Raw genomic sequence first — 25,434 nt, forward strand, 5'->3', positions numbered from 1 at the left:
TGTAAGTGATGTGGGGCAGGTAGGAGAAGGTGTAAGTGATGTGGGGCAGGTAGGAGGAGGTGTAAGTGATGTGGGGCAGGTAGGAGGAGGTGTAAGTGATGTGGGACAGGTAGGAGGTGTAAGTGATGTGGGGCAGGTAGGAGGAGATGTAAGTGATGTGGGGCAGGTAGGAGGAGGTGTAAATGATGTACAGGTAGGAGGAGGTGTAAGTGATGTGGGACAGATAGGTGGAGGTGTAAATGATGTACAGGTAGGTGGAGGTGTAAGTGATGTACAGGTAGGTGGAGGTGTAAGTGATGTGGGGCAGGTTTGTGGAGGTGTAAGTGATGTGGGGCAGGTAGGAGGAGGTGTAAGTGATGTGGGGCAGGTAGGAGGAGGTGTAAGTGATGTGGGACAGGTAGGTGGAGGTGTAAATGATGTACAGGTAGGTGGAGGTGTAAGTGATGTACAGTTAGGTGGAGGTGTAAGTGATGTGGGGCAGGTAGGAGGAGGTTTAAGTGATGTGGGGCAGGTAGTAGGAGGTGTAAGTGATGTGGGCAGGTAGGAGGAGGTGTAAGTGATGTGGGGCAGGTAGGTGGAGGTGTAAGTGATGTGGGGCAGGTAGGAGGAGGTGTAAGTGATGTGGGGCAGGTAGGAGGAGGTGTAAGTGATGTGGGACAGGTAGGTGGAGGTGTAAGTGATGTACAGGTAGGTGGAGGTGTAAGTGATGTGGGGCAGGTAGGAGGAGGTGTAAGAGATGTGGGGCAGGTAGGAGGAGGTGTAAGTGATGTGGGCAGGTAGGAGGAGGTGTAAGTGATGTGGGGCAGGTAGGAGGAGGTGTAAGTGATGTGGGGCAGGTAGGAGGAGGTGTAAGTGATGTGGGGCAGGTAGGAGGAGGTGTAAGTGATGTGGGGCAGGTAGGAGGAGGTGTAAGTGATGTGGGGCAGGTAGGAGGAGGTGTAAGTGATGTGGGGCAGGTAGGAGGAGGTGTAAGTGATGTGGGGCAGGTAGGAGGAGGTGTAAGTGATGTGGGGCAGGTAGGAGGAGGTGTAAGTGATCTGTGCAGGTAGGAGGAGGTGTAAGTGATGTGGGGCAGGTAGGAGGAGGTGTAAGTGATGTGGGGCAGGTAGGAGGAGGAGTAAGTGATGTGGGGCAGGTAGGAGGAGGTGTAAGTGATGTGGGGCAGGTAGGAGGAGGTGTAAGTGATGTGGGGCAGGTAGGAGGAGGTGTAAGTGATGTGGGGCAGGTAGGAGGAGGTGTAAGTGATGTGGGACAGGTAGGTGGAGGTGTAAATGATGTACAGGTAGGTGGAGGTGTAAATGATTTACAGGTAGGTGGAGGTGTAAGTGATGTGGGCAGGTAGAAGGAGGTGTAAGTGATGTGGGCAGGTAGAAGGAGGTGTAAGTGATGTGGGGCAGGTAGGAGGAGGTGTAAGTGATGTGGGGCAGGTAGGAGGAGGTGTAAGTGATGTGGGGCAGGTAGGAGGAGGTGTAAGTGATGTGGGACAGGTAGGTGGAGGTGTAAGTGATGTGGGACAGGTAGGTGGAGGTGTAAGTGATGTGGGGCAGGTAGGAGGAGATGTAAGTGATGTGGGGCAGGTAGGAGGAGGTGTAAATGATGTACAGGTAGGAGGAGGTGTAAGTGATGTGGGACAGGTAGGTGGAGGTGTAAATGATGTACAGGTAGGTGGAGGTGTAAGTGATGTACAGGTAGGTGGAGGTGTAAGTGATGTGGGGCAGGTAGGAGGAGGTGTAAGTGATGTGGGGCAGGTAGGAGGAGGTGTAAGTGATGTGGGCAGGTAGGAGGAGGTGTAAGTGATGTGGGGCAGGTTTGTGGAGGTGTAAGTGATGTGGGGCAGGTAGGAGGAGGTGTAAGTGATGTGGGGCAGGTAGGAGGAGGTGTAAGTGATGTGGGGCAGGTAGGAGGAGGTGTAAGTGATGTGTGACAGGTAGGTAGAGGTGTAAATGATGTACAGGTAGGTGGAGGTGTAAGTGATGTACAGGTAGGTGGAGGTGTAAGTGATGTGGGGCAGGTAGGAGGAGGTGTAAGTGATGTGGGGCAGGTAGGAGGAGGTGTAAGTGATGTGGGGCAGGTAGGAGGAGGTGTAAGTGATGTGGGACAGGTAGGTGGAGGTGTAAATGATGTACAGGTAGGTGGAGGTGTAAGTGATGTACAGTTAGGTGGAGGTGTAAGTGATGTGGGGCAGGTAGGAGGAGGTTTAAGTGATGTGGGGCAGGTAGGAGGAGGTGTAAGTGATGTGGGCAGGTAGGAGGAGGTGTAAGTGATGTGGGGCAGGTAGGTGGAGGTGTAAGTGATGTGGGGCAGGTAGGAGGAGGTGTAAGTGATGTGGGGCAGGTAGGAGGAGGTGTAAGTGATGTGGGGCAGGTAGGAGGAGGTGTAAGTGATGTGGGACAGGTAAGTGGAGGTGTAAGTGATGTACAGGTAGGTGGAGGTGTAAGTGATGTGGGGCAGGTAGGAGGAGGTGTAAGTGATGTGGGGCAGGTAGGAGGAGGTGTAAGTGATGTGGGGCAGGTAGGAGGAAGTGTAAGTGATGTGGGCAGGTAGGAGGAGGTGTAAGTGATGTGGGGCAGGTAGGTGGAGTTGTAAGTGATGTGGGGCAGGTAGGAGGAGATGTAAGTGATGTGGGGCAGGTAGGAGGAGGTGTAAATGATGTACAGGTAGGAGGAGGTGTAAGTGATGTGGGACAGGTAGGTGGAGGTGTAAATGATGTACAGGTAGGTGGAGGTGTAAGTGATGTACAGGTAGGTGGAGGTGTAAGTGATGTGGGGCAGGTAGGAGGAGGTGTAAGTGATGTGGGGCAGGTAGGAGGAGGTGTAAGTGATGTGGGCAGGTAGGAGGAGGTGTAAGTGATGTGGGGCAGGTTTGTGGAGGTGTAAGTGATGTGGGGCAGGTAGGAGGAGGTGTAAGTGATGTGGGGCAGGTAGGAGGAGGTGTAAGTGATGTGTGACAGGTAGGTAGAGGTGTAAATGATGTACAGGTAGGTGGAGGTGTAAGTGATGTTCAGGTAGGTGGAGGTGTAAGTGATGTGGGGCAGGTAGGAGGAGGTGTAAGTGATGTGGGGCAGGTAGGAGGAGGTGCAAGTGATGTGGGCAGGTAGGAGGAGGTGTAAGTGATGTGGGGCAGGTAGGAGGAGGTGTAAGTGATGTGGGGCAGGTAGGAGGATGTGTAAGTGATGTGGGGCAGGTAGGTGGAGGTGTAAGTGATGTGGGGCAGGTAGGTGGAGGTGTAAGTGATGTGGGGCAGGTAGGAGGAGGTGTAAGTGATGTGGGGCAGGTAGGAGGAGGTGTAAGTGATGTGGGACAGGTAGGTGGAGGTGTAAATGATGTACAGGTAGGTGGAGGTGTAAGTGATGTACAGGTAGGTGGAGGTGTAAGTGATGTGGGGCAGGTAGGAGGAGGTGTAAGTGATGTGGGGCAGGTAGGAGGAGGTGCAAGTGATGTGGGCAGGTAGGAGGAGGTGTAAGTGATGTGGGGCAGGTAGGAGGAGGTGTAAGTGATGTGGGGCAGGTAGGTGGAGGTGTAAGTGATGTGGGGCAGGTAGGAGGAGGTGTAAGTGATGTGGGACAGGTAGGTGGAGGTGTAAATGATGTACAGGTAGGTGGAGGTGTAAATGAGGTACAGGTAGGTGGAGGTGTAAGTGATGTGGGCAGGTAGGAGGAGGTGTAAGTGATGTGGGCAGGTAGGAGGAGGTGTAAGTGATGTGGGACAGGTAGGAGGAGGTGTAAGTGATGTGGGACAGGTAGAAGGAGGTGTAAGTGATGTGGGGCAGGTAGGAGGAGGTGTAAGTGATGTGGGGCAGGTAGGAGGAGGTGTAAGTGATGTGGGGCAGGTAGGAGGAGGTGTAAGTGATGTGGGGCAGGTAGGAGGAGGTGTAAGTGATGTGGGACAGGTAGGTGGAGGTGTAAGTGATGTGGGGCAGGTAGGAGGTGTAAGTGATGGGTACCGGCTGTAGTAACGGTCTCATGGATGTATCAGCCAATTTCTTTTCCATTTCCTCTCTTATCGCTGATTCTAATAAAGATTTTTTTTTTAAATGAGGTGGTAATAATAATTTTGATCACTGCCTCCATGGTTCCCAGTATCCTGGAAATGCCTCAGGATGAACCATAGCCTCAGCCTCGCACCTATTTTTTAGGTCCTTTTGTGGGACCTCAGTTTAGTTCACGTTTCTGAATCGGACACTGCAGCGCCCATGTGTCCGTCTTTTGCCAGTATTGCTTCTGTGACTATATGCCAATGCTGCTACAAGTCCTTCCCTGGTGTACAGCCGTGCGTCTGAATGTGCAAGTATGGCCACTACTGTAAATAATGATGCGCCTGAGTTTGCTACCGCTTCAGTAACACGCCTATAAGATGGACCATCTCTGTGAATCCGCTTGCACACCTCCCTGTCACCGCCCAGAAACCCCAATATATTTCTAATTAATTTCTGTCTCGCTCACGACTGTTATCTTGTGCTCTCAGCTTTACAGCTGTTTATAGACAATGCTTTATTTTCTCCTTCGGGGTCCACAGTAGATCCACGGGATGTACATTGGGTTGTAGGTGGCGTCAGAGGATCGGGCACCAAGCAGTTAAAGCTTTTGGGGCTCCCAGCATGCATCGATCCAGACTCCCCATTGACCCCGTTGCCTGGCCCAGGGAATTCATTTTTTTTTGTTTAGTGCAGCAGGAGCCGGACCACTGTAGAAAACGGTGTGGCTGTTTTTGCAGCCACAAGCTTTTATTATTTTATATAGTTGCTATATTTTTTTGAGCGGCTTTACTTTGCGTCTTAAACACATAATGTAAAAGTCGCTCCAACAACTTCCCACCAGTGTCGCAACAACAGTTACCTTTGTGTAAACACTGCTGTTTTGGCGGGCGCCAGCGGGATGAACTAGCAGGTCCACGCTGACGATCCCTGGCTGCGACCGGAGCACCGATATGGGGGGGGGGGGGCAGTTTCCTCCGTGTTTCCCGCCATATGCTGCATTTACCCGCTTCCAGTTGAGATGCAATGAGACTTAGTACACTGAAAGGAGTCGCTGTGCGGCTGTATTCACTGGAGCGTCTGTTACTGATAGGTGTTTTTTATCGGCAGATTTCAAATAAGGAAGCCGGATTCTAGTCTCCCTGTATCCCACTCTCCGGAGGCAGGTGATACAGCACTGATTTCCTACCTACCTCTGTGGTATTGCATGGTTGAATAAGTGCCTAATGCAAATGAATGACAGTATACAAATATTGCTGTATTATTCACTGTCTAGATACGCTAGACTCCCTGTATCTCGCTCCCTGGAGCTAGGTAATACAGTATTGTTGTCCTACCTACTTTAGGGTATTATGTAGTTGAAAATGTGCCCATTTTGCAAATGTATACTCATGCATTGTATGTGACGGTTTGCTTGTGCTGCTGTCTGACTTTAAACTATCTTTTTTGTCAGCCTCTCTCTCGCTCTCTCTTTTTTCATACCCTCAATGCTGGTGCAAGCAGGGTAGGTTCTGATTGTACTTCACTTTAAATATACATAAGTGAAGGCTGTCACATTTACTGTGGATTGTTACACTGTTGTGTGAATAATATTGTTGGTATGTACTCTCAAGGCAAGGGTAACGATGCACCCACATTAATATCATGTTTCTCGTGTAAATCAGGGTTAACCCTTCAGGACTTGGTGCAGGACGGGTTGAATGCAAACTATTATAAGTTCATGAGTAACCTCAAGTTAGGTGACCAACCGGCCTTAGGCCAGGAACCTATACTAGCACAAGAACCCCCTTGGTCATCTTTTGCACAGGTTTTATCGAACATAACGGATCGTTTGGCGGTTCCGGCTATGTCTCTGGGTATGGGGTACCCACAAAACCCTTCTGCATGTATGCAACAGCCCCCATGGATGAATGTGCTGTCACACTCAGTCCAAGATTTGGCCCAGACCTTGGCTGCCTTTCTGCAATTGTTACATGCAGACAGGTCCACGGATGTGAAAACGGATAGAAAGGGGGCGCCACCCATACAATCTACACAGTTTTCAGAATCCGAAGATACAGATGGAGCCACGATAATCATGGCTCCGTCTGTGCCTAGTCGCGCCTGGCTACGTGGACCGCCGGGAGAGGACGGGGCGCGCGTGCGTCGTAGACGTGTACTCACCACATTCAAAGTGAATCATGGCGTCTGTGTAAGCTCAGCAGTGGGCCGAGACACAAGCATGCCTAGGCACGCCGCTCGCTCCCGCCTGTGATGTAGCCATGCTCAATGAACGTGGCTCCATCTGTACTTCAGATGATGAAGCTGGATCCTCTCTCTCTGAGTCTACCTCAAGAGAAGAGGCGCATCGTACCTCAGTGGATATACCTGAGTTAATTTGTGCTGTAAAATCCATATTATCAATGGAGAATGTGGTAGATCCTGTACTAAAGGCTAAGGCTCCAATCTTTAAACATCCAAAACCAGTAAAAACTGAATTTCCAAACTCAGATCAGCTGACAAAATTATACAAGAGGCATGGATAACACCCAGTAAAAAGTTTGAAAAAAAAAACAAAGAATTTTTTTTTTTCTTGCTATCCTCTCCTACCTGTGGACTGTGTAAAAAGGGAAGTTCCTCCCAAAGTAGATGCTCACGTAGTTTGACTGGTGCGCAAATCTACATTACCTCTGCCCTTTCCATCATTAAATGATGCAACAGACAGAAAAATTGATAGTTTTCTTAAGACTGTATTCTCCCTAACAGGGGCAAGTACAAGACCAGCTATGGCCACAGCATGGGTGGCAAAAGCTGTGGCAGGCTGGACGGAAGCCTTGGAAAATGATATCTGTTCATGGTGCAATTATCCCATATAGCTAATATCAAGCAAGCTTGCTGCCTATATGGAAGAAGCTGCCCTAGGTATGGGTATATTAGCTTCTCATGCTTCAGCTTCCTCAGTAGCAGCTCGTAGAGCAGTGTGGCTATTTTCGTGGAAGGCTGATACAGAATCCAAAAAGGTATTGGAGTCCCTACCCTTTGTCGGAAATATTCAGTTTGGAGAGTGGGGCAATATTGTAATGTCTGAGACAAACGCTAAAAAACTGGGTTTCCATCGACATCTACATCAAAACCTAAATTCCCTGCTTTTCGGACCTTTCAGCCACAAGGTAAAGCAAAAGGAAAGGCTTATGTCAAACAGTCTCAAACAAATAAAGCTGTTAAGTCTTAGGCCAAACAGGCTTGGTCAGCCAGGCGTCCAACTTCTAAGCCAGAAGACAAGTCTTCTGATGACGGCATGGGCCTCCACCCGGGTGACCCCAGGGTGGGGGGGCAGATTTCTTCAATTTGCACAGGTATGGCAGCAGTCCACCACAGATACCAGGGTTCAAGATGCGGTGACTCATGTGTATGCCTTTTCCTTCAAGAAGCGCCCCCCTCAACAGTTCTTTCGTACCAGGCACCGCTAGTGGCAACAAACGCCAGGGCTTTACAAGATGCAATTCAGAAGTTGCTACAATCAGGAGTGATAGTACTAGATCCTTCAGCACAATGATGACTAGGTTTCTATTCCACCTTGTTCCTTGGTTCAGAAACCAAATGGGTCTCACCTGCCCATTCTCAATCTCAAAACTGTGAACAAATATATTTGGGTGCCTCGATTCCATATGGAAACATTACGGACCATTATCCTGGCAATGGAACCAGGGGATTTCATGGTGTTCCTGGACATTCAAGATGCTTACGTACATTACCAATAGCACCTTCTCATCAATGCTATCTAAGGTTCGCAATCCTCCAGCAACCATTTCAGTTTCAGGTACTACCCTTTGGGCTTGCCAACGCTACAAAGGTGTTTACCAGAATTATGGTGGTGATGGCAGCTCACCTTCGTCATCAGGGAATAAGGATTTTCCCATACCTTGATGACCTGCTAATCCTGGCACAATCCCAGGAAACTCTCCACTGCCATCTACAAGTGACAATAGACTGCCTACAGACTCATGGCTGACTCACAAATTGGCCAAAGTCCTCCCTAGTTCCATCCCAGCGGATGACGCACCTATGGGATTTATTGGATACCAGTCTTCAAAGAATCTTTCTACCTTTGGACAAAATATCCACGATACAGATGAGAATTTGCAGATTGCTAATCAGTTGGAGAGTATCCAATCAGTTGCAACACACAGTCAGAGAGTATGCATTCATGCAGCAATGTGGAGTCTGGGATCAATGGTCTCGACATTCGACATGGTAGAATATGCACAGTTCTATTCAAAACCCCTTCAACATCTGATTCTCTCCAGATGGAATGGACAGCATCAGACTATAAAAAGTTAGACAATGACTCTTACACAGAAAGTTCATCAGTCATTAGCCTGGTGGCTACAGACAAAAATCAAACAAAAAAAGTCTAGACAAAAGTCAACGCTTTTGGATCTCAGACTGGGTGCTCCTGACAACGGAACCCAGTCTCTGAGGCTGGGGAGCTGTAACAAGGCAGTAATCTCCCCTGGGGTGTTGGACCAAGGAGGAAAGTTGTCTGAGAATCAGTGTCCTGGAACTTTGGGCCATCTATATCTCACTCGCCCAGGCAAAATAAGTGCTTCATGGCAAACCGATTTAAATTCAGTCGAGTCGGACAATGCCACTGCAGTAGCGCACCGCAATCACCTAGGAGGCACTCGCAGTCGGATGGCAATGAGAGTGGTAAGCCACACATTAAAGTGGGAAGAACGTCATCATCCAGCCGTGTCCGCAGTATTCATATCCGAAGTCCTAAATTGGGAAGCAGATTTTATCAGCTGGCACGACATTCATGCAGGCGAATGGGTCTTGCACCCAGAAGTCTTTCAGATTCTGGTAAACAAATGGGGTCTGCCAGAAGTGAACCTGATGGCTTCACGTCAGAACAACAAGATACCAGCACAAGAATGCTCAAAGGATCCTGAATCAATCTTCGTGGATGCCCTGTCAGTGAGATGGAAATTTCATTGTCTTCCCACCAATCTCCCTGTTGCCCAGGGTGATTAGAAAATTCAAACAGGAAGGAGGCACCGTGATATTAATAGCTCCGGCATGGCCCAGACGAAATTGGTACTCTGATCTGCAGAGGCTATCCGTGGACGCTCCGTTCCTACTGCCTCAACAACCAGCTCTACTGATTCAGGGTCCCTGTCTCTACAAACACTTGAATCAACTGTCTTTGACGGCGTGGCACTTGAAACATCCATATTAAAAGCAAAGGGCTTTTCACAGGCGGTAATTCAAATGATGCTTAAAGCAAGGAAACTATCCTCTGCTCGCATCTATTACTGGATATGGCATGCTTATTTTCAGTGGTCCTCTGCCAGAAAATATGATCCAAGGTCTTTCAGAGTTTCAAGAATTCTAGCGTTCCTTCAAACTGGAATTGTCTGAGGTCTTCACATAACTTCCCTACAAGTGTCAGAATTAACCATTTGTTTCCAGAGGGAAATTTCAAATCTACAAGATGTTCGCACCTTTTTCCAGGGAATTCTTCACATTCAGCCTCCGTTTGTACCTCCAACAACTCCTTGGGATCTAGAACTGGTTCTCAGGGCGCTTTAAGATTCCTGATTTGAACCCCTGCAACTTGTGAATCTCAAATGGTTGACAGCTAAAGTTCACTTTCTAGTGGCAATTGCTTCAGCTAGAGGAGTATCAGATTTAGGGGCACTGTCATGTCACCCAGCATTTCTGGTATTCCATCCAGACAGAGTGCTTCTTCCGAACCAAATCTGGTTATCTTCCTAAGGTGGTCTCAAAGTTCCACCTTAATTAAGAAATAGTAGATCCAGCCTTCCAATTGCCGCATCTCTCTGTGGGAGATGCATCATTGGACGTAGCACTAAGGATCTACGTGGGTCATACCAGTGCCATCAGGAAAACAGACTCTCTCTTTGTTCTATATGGATTTCATAAGAGAGGATGGCCTGCCAAAAAGCAAACATTGGCTAGATGACTGTGGATGGGTGTAGTATGGTATGCCGGCGGCCGGGCTCCCGGCAACCAGCATACCGGCGCAGGGAGCCCGACCACCAGCATACCAACAGCGTGGCGAGCGCAAAGGAGCCCCTTGCGGGCTCACCGTACTCGCCACGCTGCGGGCACGGTGGCGCGCTACGCACGCCACGCTATTTATTCTCCCTCCAGGGGGGTCGTGGACCCCCACGAGGGAGAATATCTGTTGGTATGCCGGGTGTCGGGATTCCGGCGCCGGTATACTGTGCGCCGGGATCCCGACATTCGGCATACTGAAGACCACCCCTTTGGATGACTATATCAGAAGCATACTCTCAAGCCGATCTCCCTAGCCCGGATAATGTCTCTGCCCATTCTACCCGTTCAATAGGTCCTTCATGGGCAGCCCACCGTGGTGCCTCAGTTGAGCAACTCTGGAAGGCAGCCACATGGTCATCCATAAATACATTTTATTAGGCATTATGCTTTTGATACCTTTGCCTCTCAGGATGCTGCGTTTGGGTGTAGGATTCTCCTGTCCAATCAGGAGTATCCCCTCCCTTAACTGCTGCTTTGGGACATAACAGTGTACATCCTGTGGATCTACTGTGGACCCCAAAGGAGAAAACAAGAGTTATGGTTGACTTACCATGGTTAACTCTGTTTCTCTGAGGTCCACCCGATCCACAGGGAGCCCACCCTGATGCACCTGATTTGAGAATATCTACACTTACTAACCCTTCCTTTCTTCTGATATGGAAGTGTGTGTGTTCTTCTCGCCTGAATATGTCTTCCTTCTCGATCTAATCCTGCTCCTACCTCGGGCTTTGTAACAGACTGAATTCCCTGGGCCAGGAAGCGGGGTTATAGGGAGGCTGGACCGATGCATGCTGGGAGACCCAAAAGCTTTAACCGTTTGGTGCCAGATCCTCTGACGCCACCTACAGCCCAATGTAAATCCCGTGGATCCTGTGGACCTTGGAGAAACTGAGTTAACCATGGTAAGTCTACCATAACTATTGTTATTCTAAAGCTTATTTTAACTTTGTTAAACCAAACTCCAGCATCCTAGTTATTAGAATAATCATGTAAATACTCTTATAAATATACCAATTCAACTTCATACAGGAAATATCCACATTTCCTTATATTTATTTTATTCCCAGCAGATGGATGCAAAAGCAGAAATATCGTGGAAGGACATCCAGATTTATCTCCAGATGGTGAAATAATCGATAATGACGGTAGACTAGATTCTCCAGGAGCAACCCCTGTTACCCCAATCATACAGCCAGGTTTTCCAGATGCAGCAATTTCATCTCTTCGATCTAGTCTGAAGGATTGTTCATATAACTGTGACATTGGTACATCTATTACAGAACTTAGAGCAAATAAAATATTTCCCTGTCCTATAGATTCCAGATGTTTTACACAGGACACAAAGGTTATTACAGACCAGCCAACTAAGATAGGTCAGAAACCCTTTCGATGTTCTGAGTTTGGGAAATGTTTAATACACAAATCAGATCTGGTTAGACATGAGCAAATTCACACAGGCACTAAGCAGTTTTCCTGTACTTGGTGTGGGAAATGCTTTACACACAAATCCGTTCTGGTCACACATGAGAGAACTCACACAGGCGAGAAGCCATTTTCATGTTGCGAGTGTGGGAAATGTTTTATACATAAATCAGCTCTCGTTAGACATAAGAGAATCCACACAGGTGTAAAGCCATTTTCCTGCTCGAAGTGTGGGAAATGTTTTTCGAATAAATCACATCTGGTTACACATCAGAGCACTCACACAGGCGAAAAAACATTTTCATGTTCTGAGTGTGAGAAATGTTTTACACAGAGGTCAGATCTTTTTAAACATCAGAAAACTCACACAGGTGTGAATCCATTTCCATGTTCGGAGTGTGGGAAATGTTTTATTGAAAAATCAAAACTTATCAGACATCAGAGACTTCACACGGGAGAGAAACCATTTTCATGTTGTGAGTGTGGGAAAAGTTTTACGCACAAATCAGATCTGGTTACTCATCAGCACCATCACACAGCTGATACAGTTTTCTACCTGATATAGTTTTAATATATTAGACAAGTGGTTCTTAACTCCCATTCCTCTAGTTCTCCCAACAGGTCATGTTTTCTGTTTTTCTTTAAACAAACACAGATGAGGTGAGAACCTGAGGACTGGAGTTGAGAATCACTATGATAGAGAAGTAGAGAAGATGTAATTGAACAATATTGCTATTGGGGGTGTATGGGCAGATGTCTGGGCCAATGGTTCTCTAACTTTTTTGAATCCCAGCACCCTAGAGTATCAGATTTTCTTTCACGGCACCCTCAGGCCAAGAGTTTCTTATTGAGAAATTTAGAAAGAAATATTAAATTAGGTAAATTGTGTTTATACGTCATCCTTAGGGTCAGTTGTGTGGTGAGGGACAAGATTTGCTTCTGCTTGTCCACATATTTTATGATTGACAGCCACTAGCACTGGTTTTGCCTATGACATTGACCATAAATAATTTGAATTGGTTCTGGACCACAAATCTAAGCCACCCCTGCAAGTGTCCTGAGGCACCCCAGGGTGCCACGGCACACAGTTTGAGAACCACTGGTCTAGGCACTTCTTCTTGGTCACTGGTGTTCTTTCCACTGCAGTAGCGATCCCTTCAGTGGTATCATGGGTTTAAAATGCTCCTGAGAGAGGCATTTCCTTTTATTGGTGTGTTAGTAGCACATACAGTATATTAGGCATTTTGGTGTTGATATCATCAGCCAGGCTAGATCCTTCACTTTCCTAGCATCTGTGTCGGAGAATCTGTTTGTGATCCCCTTGACATTATAAGGTTGATTTAGCAGTGGAGAAGTTGGCCATAGCAGTCAATCCGCTTTGAGGTAGCATTTATCAAGTATATTCTATAAAATGATAGGTAGTAGTTGGTTGGTTGGTTGGTTGGTATGGGCAATTTCTCCACTCTTTTCACTGCTTGATATGTCAACCCTAATATGACATACTGGCATCTCCAGTAACCATCTATGTCAGACCGATATGCATATAACACTTAATAGGTTAAGAAGACAGAAGATATGGATGAAGTATTTTACCGCCCGGCATGAGAAAATCCATGCTCACAGTTGGGTAGTCTTGGCCTTATCTAACCAACAAGAGCTGGAGAAGAATCTGGAGGATTTAGGAACTGGCAACCGTGCTATTGCGTGAGCCACCAATCCAGTCACTGAATGCCTCTCTGCCATTTAATCTTGGATGTCATCTCACCACCTCAAACTTAATTATTCCACAACAGAACTCATAATATTTCCACCGGCCAATAGCATTTATCAACCTGATATCTCTATCACTGTTGATTACTTGACAATCAAACCTACCCCACAAGCTCGCTGCCTAGGTACCATAATTGACTTTGAACTGTCCTTTGTTCTCCACATTCAATCTATTTCCAAATCCTGTTGCATATATCTAAAAATATATCCAGAATACGCCTACATCTCACACAGGACACTGCAAGTTATCTCCTGCATTGATTGTTGCAATAGTCTCCTTATTGGTCCCTCCCAAAGTAGACTCATCTCTACAATCCATTCTGAATGCAGCTGCAAGGCTGATCTTCCTAACTAAACGTTCATCATCTGCTGCTCCATTCTGTCAGTCCCTCCATCGGTTATCTGTATTCTAAGGAATTCAATATAAAATACTTTTACGTGTACATCAGCCAGGCTATTAACCCATCTGCACCAGCGTACATCACTTCTTTCAAAGGGGTCTGTTCATGAAGCTGTGAAAACTATTGGAGAAGCTGCCCAGGGCAATCAATCAACTTTGAGGTAACATCTAGCAAGTGCATTCTATAAAATGAAACAGAGCAGCTGATTGGTTGCCATTGGCAACTTCTGCACTGGCTCACTTCTCCGTTTTCACTGCTCCATGACTAGACCTAAAAGTATCTCCAACTCGACCGATCTGCACAATATCTGCGTCTCTTAGCCACACTCATTAGTCACCCCCATACATGATTGCAGGACTATATTCGGGCTGCACCCACTGTGGAATGCCCTCCCACGCACAATAAGACTTTCCTCTAGTCTCCAGACCATTGGACAGCCCTCTTCAGACAAGTTTTATCAGATTCCAGAACTAACCCCATAACCTTCATAAGCTATCCTACCCAATTACATCCCCTCTATACAGTCCACACATAATTTTATAAATTTTCTCTTTTTTCATTGTCACATCCCGCTGACCCCAGGCCAACATTCCTGTGTGACTGCATCATACAGCCCATCAAGAGCCTCTGCAATGTGGCTGGACCGATATGTAATGTGTAGCATTTATCCCTGTGTATCTGTTATTACCCAGTCTTGTGTTATTACTGTTTGTTCCCAATGTAAAACTCCATGGGATATGCTGGAATTATATAATTGTTAATAAATGAATAAATGTTAGGCACAAATCAGGTGCACATAAACAGCACATCGAACACTGACCCCTTATGCAAAGAAAAGTAATTTCCTAAAATATCAGTGCAGACGACGGCACCTATCAGCTTCAGAGGTGAATCAGCCAATCAGAGACGGATAGCTAGTTCTGGCAATCTTCACCAACATCTGTTTCTTGCCTGTGTTTTAGGAAAGCGGCACTAGACTGCACACCCTAACTGCTAGTAATGAGAGGTGCTACCTTGCTGAGACCTGTAGTGCTACACACAAAGAGAACAGGTGCAGGTGCACTAGTAAAACATTACTAATTAAAATAATACATTTTGCAATAAATTTTTAAGTATGTGGCTTTCCGCATAATAATGGCCAAGCTTACCCACCACTTCACGGTAACCTCATAGTCAGGTAAAATCGTGCACCTGCACTTGTTCTCTTTGTCTGTGTTTTAGCATGTGCGTTCTTCCAACTAGGGAGGCCAATCCCAGGCCATTTTTTCCATCCCGGGATTGGCTTTTCCCTATGTGGCTGCCCCCCTTGCCACGCCCCGCCCACAAAGCTCACCATACATCGCAAGCAGGCGGGTGGGAAATCTCTTTTCCCCTCTCCTGACGGCTCCCGGCGGTGTGTAACGGCGCAGTGTGACCTGTGACTGCACGTCACGCTGCGCGGGGGGAGCCAAGCAGCGTCTCAGTGTCCTGAGGACACTCAACACTGATCCCTCAAACCCCAGGATTGGAGCTTCCAATCCCAGGATTGAAGCCGTTTTTGGGCCTAAATCCCGGGATTGGCCTCCCTAGTTCCAACATTTGATGATTTTATTTGAAAACAAATTCAATTACGTCCAACTCTCCATCAGGCCCTAGGTGTTTTACATTATAAATGTAATTGCAGCGCTAGGCCTAAATGTCCATGCAGTTCAAAATATGGTCCATTAGCATGGGAATGCATATACCTTCACTAGTCAACATCATTATTTTGTACAGATGCTGCTGGTTTTTAAATGTTTTCCCAGAACCACTGCTCTTATCCGGCACAGGGGGCACCAGTTTTTGGTGGGATTATTAGTGTGAACCCCCCCCCCCCCCCCCCCCCCCATAAAAAAAATAAAAAAAAAATTATGTGCAGGGCATTTGTAATACCTCGTTGGTAAGGATACAGATGGTATGGTGCAGTTGGAAGTTGATGGCAATTCCTAACTCAGTCCATGCCCAGTAGAGGGTCAAGGGTTCTTCAACCAGACACAGACAGTAGGAGACTGATCTTATGCTAGTTACTATCACTAGTAACTAGAGATGAATGGTTCGGATTACCTTAAATCCGAATGTTCCCGAACTTCCAGGATCAGAGGCAATTCGAGTTGCGGCTAAGGGTTTCACACAAGGCTTGGAATCCAAATTGAGGCAAAACGTCATCCTCCTGGCGTCGGATTCTCACGGGTTTTGGATTCTATATAAAGGCACCATGGCTGGGACTCGCAGCTTCACTCCAAACACGCTGGTTGGTGCTGCGATGTACTCTGCTGGTTAAATGGTTAATTTGGCTGTGCTCTTCAGAGTCATAGCGGCTGTACTGGTTATATAAGTGCACACCTCCCATACCAAAAGGGGGCGTGGCCTATACAAAGGGCGTGGCCTCACAGCAGAGCCGCGATTGCGAACCATGCCCCCTTTTGCTGTCACTGAGGGGGCATGCCCAGCGCTCTCTGAGCTGCTGGCATGCTCCCTCTGTCTCCATTGAATAGACGCTATGCACATGCGCTCATCGTCTATTCACTGCTGCCCTGTAAAGCTAAGCAGAGCAGCAGTGAAAGGAGCCTCCAACTGCCCCTCCCCTTTGCGGCCCGTGGGTGGGACAGTCCCAAAAAAACAGGACTGTCCCGCAAAAATCGGGACAGTTGGGAGGTATGCAAGTGGCTGTGATGTGTCCAGACTCATAGTGGCTGTGCTGTGTATCCAAGTGGCTGTGCTGTGGACTCCAGACTCATACAAGTGGCTGTGCTGTGGACTCCAGACTCATACAAGTGGCTGTGCTGTGGACTCCAGACTCATACAAGTGGCTGTGCTGTGGACTCCAGACTCATACAAGTGGCTGTGCTGTGGACTCCAGACTTATACAAGTGGCTGTGCTGTGGACTCCAGATTCATACAAGTGGCTGTGCTGTGGACTCCAGACTCATACAAGTGGCTGTGCTGTGGACTCCAGACTCATACAAGTGGCTGTGCTGTGGACTCCAGACTCATACAAGTGGCTGTACTGTGGACTCCAGACTCATACAAGTGGCTGTGCTGTGGACTCCAGACTCATACAAGTGGCTGTGCTGTGGACTCCAGACTCATACAAGTGGCTGTACTGTGGACTCCAGACTCAAACAAGTGGCTGTGCTGTGGACTCCAGACTCATACAAGTGGCTGTGCTGTGGACTCCAGACTCATACAAGTGGCTGTGCTGTGGACTCCAGACTCATACAAGTGGCTGTACTGTGAACTCCAGACTCATACAAGTGGCTGTGCTGTGGACTCCAGACTCATACAAGTGGCTGTACTGTGGACTCCAGACTCATACAAGTGGCTGTGCTGTGGACTCCAGACTCATACAAGTGGCTGTGCTGTGGACTCCAGACTCATACAAGTGGCTGTGCTGTGGACTCCAGACTCATGCAAGTGGCTGTGCTGTGGACTCCAGACTCATACAAGTGGCTGTGCTGTGGACTCCAGACTCATACAAGTGGCTGTGCTGTGGACTCCAGACTCATACAAGTGGCTGTGCTGTGGACTCCAGACTCATACAAGTGGCTGTGCTGTAGACTCCAGACTCATACAAGTGGCTGTGCTGTGGACTCCAGACTCATACAAGTGGCTGTACTGTGGACTCCAGACTCATACAAGTGGCTGTGCTGTGGACTCCAGACTCATACAAGTGGCTGTGCTGTGGACTCCAGACTCATACAAGTGGCTGTGCTGTGGACTCCAGACTCATACAAGTGGCTGTGCTGTGGACTCCAGACTCATACAAGTGGCTGTGCTGTGGACTCCAGACTCATACAAGTGGCTGTGCTGTGGACTCCAGACTCATACAGGTGGCTGTGCTGTGGACTCCAGACTCATACAAGTGGCTGTACTGTGGACTCCATACTCATACAAGTGGCTGTACTGTGGACTCCAGACTCATACAAGTGGCTGTGCTGTGGACTCCAGACTCATACAAGTGGCTGTGCTGTGGACTCCAGACTCATACAAGTGGCTGTACTGTGGACTCCATACTCATACAAGTGGCTGTACTGTGGACTCCATACTCATACAAGTGGCTGTACTGTGGACTCCAGACTCATACAAGTGGCTGTACTGTGGACTCCAGACTCATACAAGTGGCTGTACTGTGGACTCCAGACTCATACAAGTGGCTGTGCCATAGTATACAAGGGCTGTGCTGTGTCCAGACTCATTGGGCCTTGTTCAGACCTGATCATAGCAACAAATATGTTAGCAGTTGGGCAAAACCACGTGCACTGCAGGGGGGGGGGGGGGCAGATATAACATGTGCAGAGAGAGTTAGATTTGGGTGGGGTGTGTTCAAACTGAAATCTAAATTGCAGTGTAAAAATAAAGCAGCCAGTATTTACCCTGCACAGAAACAAAATAACCCACCCAAATCTAACTCTCTCTGCACATGTTACATCTGCCCCAACTGCAGTACCCAACTGCTAACAAATTTGCTGCTACGTTCAAGTCTGAATTACCCCTATTGTGGCTGTGTTGTATATCCAAGTGGCTGTGCTGTAGACCCCAGACTCCATGCAAGTGGCTAGCTGTGTCTATCTAAGTGGATGTACGTTCACATTTAAGCAGCACTACAGTGTGTATTGTTGTCACTCAGTTGCGAAAAAAGTAAAAAAAAAGTAAAGTGCCCGTCTACATTTATTGTTCATGTACATATAAAAGGAAGCCCTTTGAATTTCTGCAGTTTGAGTGGAGCTGTGAAGTGAAAAATAAATATATTGTTCTATTGTTTGTACTGTTCTGGCGCACGTTAACCCTGTGTGTTTATTATTCACGTACATATAAAAAGAAGCCATTTGAATTGCCGCAGTTTGAGTTGAGCTGCAAAGTAAAAAAAAAATATATTGTTCTAAATTGTAATTTATGGGTTTCTCTCACCAAATCTGAGGATCTAAAAATCAGGATGCGACTTCCCCTCCAAAAGGTAACCACAACAAATGGACAGAACAGTCCTTTCAGCTTGGCTTTCTATGCGGCACTACAAGTTTCAGCCACTCTTCCATTTTTTTCTCTGCCTCTCTCTTAGCTGTTTATCTCAGCATCTTATCATTGTGTCCCCTCCACTCTCCTCTCTCTAAAGTCACTTCTCCAACCAATCTTTATTAAATATTTATTTTAAAATAACACTGGCTTCAGCCCATTTCCAACATGGCAACTGCGGGTATCACACATTTGTAGCGTTTCCGTAGTGCTAGACCACTCGCCTAAAAACCACCAGCAGGATCTGCAGAACGCAGGGCTGCACACATGAGTGGTTGGGAATTTTACAGCCACAAGTTACAGAGACAGGAAGCCATGAAATCTATTTTCACCATATATGACCAGCAGGTATACTATGAATAGCTTTAGTTAAATAAAGAAAAAGAATATAAATAGGTATTAAAGCATTTGTGGGGCTAATTACCAAAGGGGGCCCTCAGAGGACATTAAAAGTTATGTTAATTAAAAAAGAAAAGCGTCACTCCGAGAGACTGTAAATCTGAGCAACATAAGCTGACAGCTTTGGAGGAGGAGGGGTAGTCAACTCTTCATGTCATTAGCATACTTGCCTACCATCCCGGAATGGCCGGGAGGCTCCCGAAAATCGGGTGACCCTCCCGGCCTCCCAGAAGAGCAGGCAAGTCTCCCGATTTCAGGGGTCACCCCCTGCCCGGCCGCCCACTTAGCGAGTAAAGTGGGCGGTCCGGGCAGGCGATGACGTGATTCTTGTTGAATCGCGTCATCATAGCCACGCCCCTTGCTGTATAATGCCGGTAAATCTGCATTATACAGTGGGGGCGTGGCTTACATGACACGATCCAGCGGCCACGCCCCCGTTCTGCCTCTGGCCCGCCACCGTTCCGCCTCTGGTCTGCCCCCCTCTGCACTGCCCACCCCCCTGCTGAGCCGACTAGCTGCTCTCTCCCGGAGAGAGCAGCCCAAAAGTCGGCAAGTATGGTCATTAGGCCCCAGCTTCATTGTGGCAAAATGCCACATTTCTTGTGCCAAAATACTACATAACTTGAGCCATTTTAGCTTCACCCTCTCCCTACGGACCAGAGATCCCCTATGTTATCCCCCCATACTACCCACTGCACTAGGTAGTGGGTGGGATATGGGAGATCTGCCTCCACTCCCATGGGTGCAGGGGACTACCTGAGAAATCGTGAGTCCCCCACATCTTGTGGGAGAGTAGGCATCAGGGGTTAAAGTGGGGGGGAACGAGGTGGAACTGAGTTCCACCACCTGTAATGGTAGGGGGAACTAGTTCCACCTCCTCCATTGCCCTGCACAGTAATTCCAACAGAAAAGCCCACACCATCATCTGTGTCAATCGATGATACAGATGGCACTAGTGTTGCTGATGAGCTGCAGCCACCTACTCCTTCCTTAGGTCCTGGTGCCTCCATGGTCTTCCTCCATGAGTTCCACCACCTCACCAGGACCACTTTAAGCCCTGGTAGGCATTGATGTGTAATACCCTGAAGCTATTGCACCATGGAGATCCCCTTGTGATTTTTTTTTTTTTTACATTGTGGAACTACAAGTCCCAGAGTAGATCGTGGGCTGAACTTTATGTGACCCTGTCAGATTGGGACAGGGATTTTGCTGCCAATTCTCTGGTCCTGTCACCTCTTACCCAGCAACATAAAAAGTCTGGGAAACATGTCCCCAGCTGATTGGGTCCCCTGGGTTGTAGGGCAGAGTGACCAGGGGGTGGTCTGTTGCTGGGGCCCCGGGAGCCAGTCATCATAGAGGAGAGGGGAGGTGGAGGAGCACCAGGACCCTTAAAAGAAGCCTCACAGCACAGGAGAAAGAGAGCCCTGGAATGGGAAGATTACCTGGAGGAGTTGTCAGCATGTAACTGCCGGGAGCCTGAAGTGCGGAGTCCCCTGCTGAAGCCTGACTGCTGCCCAGCCGAGCCGCCGCCAGGACCAGGAGCTATGACCAGCCTGGAGAGTGGAGCCGCCTGTCGGGTCGTGTGTCCGTCTGCGCTGTGAGAAGCGAAGGGGAAGATCCGGTGACCGCAGTGAACCGAGGAGCAGAGCTGGAGACCTGGTCGGAAGTGAGGACCCCTGGTGAGGATAAGCCGTCCACGCCGCTGCCTGCCGGTGAAGAGGATCGCGGGGACGACTGGAGATGCCCGGCGCGGATCGCTACCGAAGAGGAGCGGGTGGAGGAAGATCCCCAGGAGGAATTCCCAGGCTGCTGCAGAGAAGATGCGGGACCCGGCGGTGAAGGGCGCGCAGGCACCGCGAAGGACGACCCCGGGAAGAAGACCCCAGCGAGCACCCCTGGCGGCTGGAGTACGGCGAGGACCCGAGAAGACCCCAGCGTGGGAGATGACGGCGCGGACCGGAGCCTGCTGCACGGAGAAGAGCGACCTGCGGCTGGAGACCAGTGAGAGGACGGCGCGGACCTGCGGCTGGAGACAAGTGAGAGGACGGCGCGGACCTGCGGCTGGAGACCAGTGAGAGGACGGCGCGGACCTGCGGCTGGAGACCAGTGAGAGGACGGCGGGGACCGGAGCAGAAGAGGACATCGTCGGCAGAAGGAATGAAGAAGCGGAGCATCGGAGGTGGCACAAGCGCCGCAGCAGGGGGTAAGAATCCTGTTAAACCCTTCCGCTGCAAGACTCTGCCATAGGGGGTTAGTTCTAAAAAGGGGGTATGCTCCCGTTTGTTAGTGCCTGCACTAATTAGCCCTTCCGCTGCTTGAACTCTGCAAAGAGGGGACATAGTATTTGTAAAGGGGGGTAGACACCCCTAAGATCCCCTGGGTCCTGTTATTTATCCCCTTCCGCTGCGGGAACTCTGCATTGGGGGACACATTATTTAATACGGAGTAGGCACCCCTTCTGTTAGTGAGAGGGGTAGATCTATAGTTCTTTCATGCAAGCTCCGCCCAGCAGTTTAATAGCCAATGTGAATGTGCTTATCTGTAATTGAGTTATGCTGGTATTTATAGTTCTTTCATGCAAGCTCCGCCCAACAGTTTAATAGTCAATGTGAATGTGCTTATCTGTAATTGAGTTATGCTGGTATCTATAGTTCTTTCATGCAAGCTCCGCCCAGCAGTTTAATAGTCAATGTGAATGTGCTTATCTGCAATTGAGTTATGCTGGTAACTGTTATTTAGAAGCCATAACCAGCCTGCTTCAGTTGTGCACAGGTCCCCTGCTATCTGCCACCTGTATTACTAACGCTGGTTACCTGAGACTGTTATTTAGAAGCCATAACCAGCCTGCTTCAATTGTGCACAGGTCACCTGCTTACCTGCCACCTGTATTGCTAACGCTGGTTACCTGACACTGTTATTTAGAAGCCATAACCAGCCTGCTTCAATTGTGCACAGGTCCCCTGCTATCTGCCACCTGTATTACTAACGCTGGTTACCTGAGACTGTTATTTAGAAGCCATAACCAGCCTGCTTCAATTGTGCACAGGTCACCTGCTTACCTGCCACCTGTATTGCTAACGCTGGTTACCTGACACTGTTATTTAGAAGCCATAACCAGCCTGCTTCAATTGTGCACAGGTCACCTGCTTACCTGCCACCTGTATTACCAACGCTGGTTACCTGAGACTGTTATTTAGAAGCCATAACCAGCCTGCTTCAATTGTGCACAGGTCACCTGCTTACCTGCCACCTGTATTGCCAACGCTGGTTACCTGACACTGTTATTTAGAAGCCATAACCAGCCTGCTTCAATAGTGCACCAGTTACCTGCTTACCTGCCACCTGTATTGCCAACGCTGGTTACCTGAGACTGTTATTTAGAAGCCATAACCAGCCTGCTTCAATTGTGTACAGGTCCTCTGCTTCCTGCCACCTGTATTGCTAACGCTGGTTACCTGAGACTGTTATTTAGAAGCCATAACCAGCCTGCTTCAATTGTGCACCAGTTACCTGCTTACCTGCCACCTGTATTGCTAACGCTGGTTACCTGAGACTGTTATTTAGAAGCCATAACCAGCCTGCTTCAATTGTGCGCTAGTTACCTGTTTACCTGCCACCGGTATCGCTAACGCTGGTTACCTGAGACTGTTGTTTAGAGGCCAGAACCAGCCTGCTTCAATAGTGCACCAGTTACCTGCTTACCTGCCACCTGTATTGCCAATGCTGGTTACCTGAGACTGTTATTTAGAAGCCATAACCAGCCTGCTTTTAGTTGGGCACCAGTTACCTGCTTATCTGCCACATGTATTGCTAACGCTGGTTACCTGAGACTGTTATTTAGAAGCCATTTAAACAGCCTGCTTCAAGTGTGCACCAGTTACCTGCTTATCTGCCACATGTATTGCTAACGCTGGTTACCTGAGACTGTTATTTAGAAGCCATAACCAGCCTGCTTCAGTTGTGCACCAGTTACCTGCTTATCGGCCACATGTATTGCTAACGCTGGTTACCTGAGACTATTATTCAGAAGCCATAACCAGCCTGCTTAAGTTGTGCACCTGTTACCTGCTTATCTGCCACATGTATTGCTAATGCTGGTTACCTGAGACTGTTGTTTAGAAGCCATAACCAGCCTGCTTCAATTGTGCGCCAGTTACCTGCTTACCTGCCACCTGTATTGCTAACGCTGGTTACCTGAGACTGTTATTTAGAAGCCATAACCAGCCTGCTTCAGTTGTGCACCAGTTACCTGCTCATCTGTCACCTGTATTGCTAACGCTGGTTACCTGAGACTGTTTAGAAGCCATAACCAGCCTGCTTCAATTGTGCACCAGTTACCTGCTTATCTGCCACCTGTATTGCTAACGCTGGTTACCTGAGACTGTTGTTTAGAAGCCATAACCAGCCTGCTTTAGTTGTGCACCAGTTACCTGCTTATCTGCCACATGTATTGCTAACGCTGGTTACCTGAGACTGTTATTTAGAAACCATAACCAGCCTGCTTCAGTTGTGCACCAGTTACCTGCTCATCTGTCACCTGTATTGCTAACGCTGGTTACCTGAGACTGTTTAGAAACCATAACCAGCCTGCTTCAATGGTGCACCAGTTACCTGCTTTCCTGCCACCTGTATTGCTAACGCTGGTTACCTGAGACTGTTGTTTAGAAGCCATAACCAGCCTGCTTCAAGTGTGCACCAGTTACCTGCTTATCTGCCACATGTATTGCTAACGCTGGTTACCTGAGACTGTTATTTAGAAGCCATAACCAGCCTGCTTTAGTTGTGCACCAGTTACCTGCTTATCTGCCACCTGTATTGCTAACGCTGGTTACCTGAGACTGTTATTGAGAAGCCATAACCAGCCTGCTTCAATTGTGCACCAGTTACTTGCGTACCTGTTACCTGCATTGTTGACGTTAAGTACCTGAGACTGAAGTATAGCAGCCATGACGAGCCTACTTCAACTGAGCACTTGTTTCCTGTTTACCTGCCACTAGTAGATTTTGTTAGGATAATAAAATGGAGTTGGATACTGTATTATGTTTGTGTTGTCATTGTGTCTGAGAGGTAAAGCAGGTCTGCCGCTCTGATCACCCGAACCTGATTCACATTAGCACCCCACAATTTAGTTTAAGTTTTCGGCACCGCAAATGTTATGTGTTTGTTTGTGGGTGGACATTACATCACTTTGGCGTCACGAACAGGATCAGAGAATCGCAGGCGGGCCTGTGCTCCAGACACAATGACTTGTTTGCCAACAGAGCTGTACCCAGTTCAAGGCTTATGTTAACCGATATATAGTGTTAAGGTGTATACGTGAGGACACGTATAATTTTAGGGGGGAAGAATGTAATACCCTGAAGCTATTGCACCATGGAGATCCCCTTGTGATTTTTTTTTTTTTTACATTGTGGAACTACAAGTCCCAGAGTAGATCGTGGGCTGAACTTTATGTGACCCTGTCAGATTGGGACAGGGATTTTGCTGCCAATTCTCTGGTCCTGTCACCTCTTACCCAGCAACATAAAAAGTCTGGGAAACATGTCCCCAGCTGATTGGGTCCCCTGGGTTGTAGGGCAGAGTGACCAGGGGGTGGTCTGTTGCTGGGGCCCCGGGAGCCAGTCATCATAGAGGAGAGGGGAGGTGGAGGAGCACCAGGACCCTTAAAAGAAGCCTCACAGCACAGGAGAAAGAGAGCCCTGGAATGGGAAGATTACCTGGAGGAGTTGTCAGCATGTAACTGCCGGGAGCCTGAAGTGCGGAGTCCCCTGCTGAAGCCTGACTGCTGCCCAGCCGAGCCGCCGCCAGGACCAGGAGCTATGACCAGCCTGGAGAGTGGAGCTGCCTGTCGGGTCGTGTGTCCGTCTGCGCTGTGAGAAGCGAAGGGGAAGATCCGGTGACCGCAGTGAACCGAGGAGCAGAGCTGGAGACCTGGTCGGAAGTGAGGACCCCTGGTGAGGATAAGCCGTCCACGCCACTGCCTGCCGGTGAAGAGGATCGCGGGGACGACTGGAGATGCCCGGCGCGGATTGCTACCGAAGAGGAGCGGGTGGAGGAAGATCCCCAGGAGGAATTCCCAGGCTGCTGCAGAGAAGATGCGGGACCCGGCGGTGAAGGGCGCGCAGGCACCGCGAAGGACGACCCCGGGAAGAAGACCCCAGCGAGGACCCCTGGCGGCTGGAGTACGGCGAGGACCCGAGAAGACCCCAGCGTGGGAGATGACGGCGCGGACCGGAGCCTGCTGCACGGAGAAGAGCGACCTGCGGCTGGAGACCAGTGAGAGGACGGCGCGGACCTGCGGCTGGAGACCAGTGAGAGGACGGCGCGGACCTGCGGCTGGAGACCAGTGAGAGGACGGCGCGGACCTGCGGCTGGAGAC

This window comes from Pseudophryne corroboree (assembly GCF_028390025.1).
Source record: "Pseudophryne corroboree isolate aPseCor3 chromosome 3 unlocalized genomic scaffold, aPseCor3.hap2 SUPER_3_unloc_1, whole genome shotgun sequence".
Lineage (NCBI taxonomy): Eukaryota > Metazoa > Chordata > Amphibia > Anura > Myobatrachidae > Pseudophryne > Pseudophryne corroboree.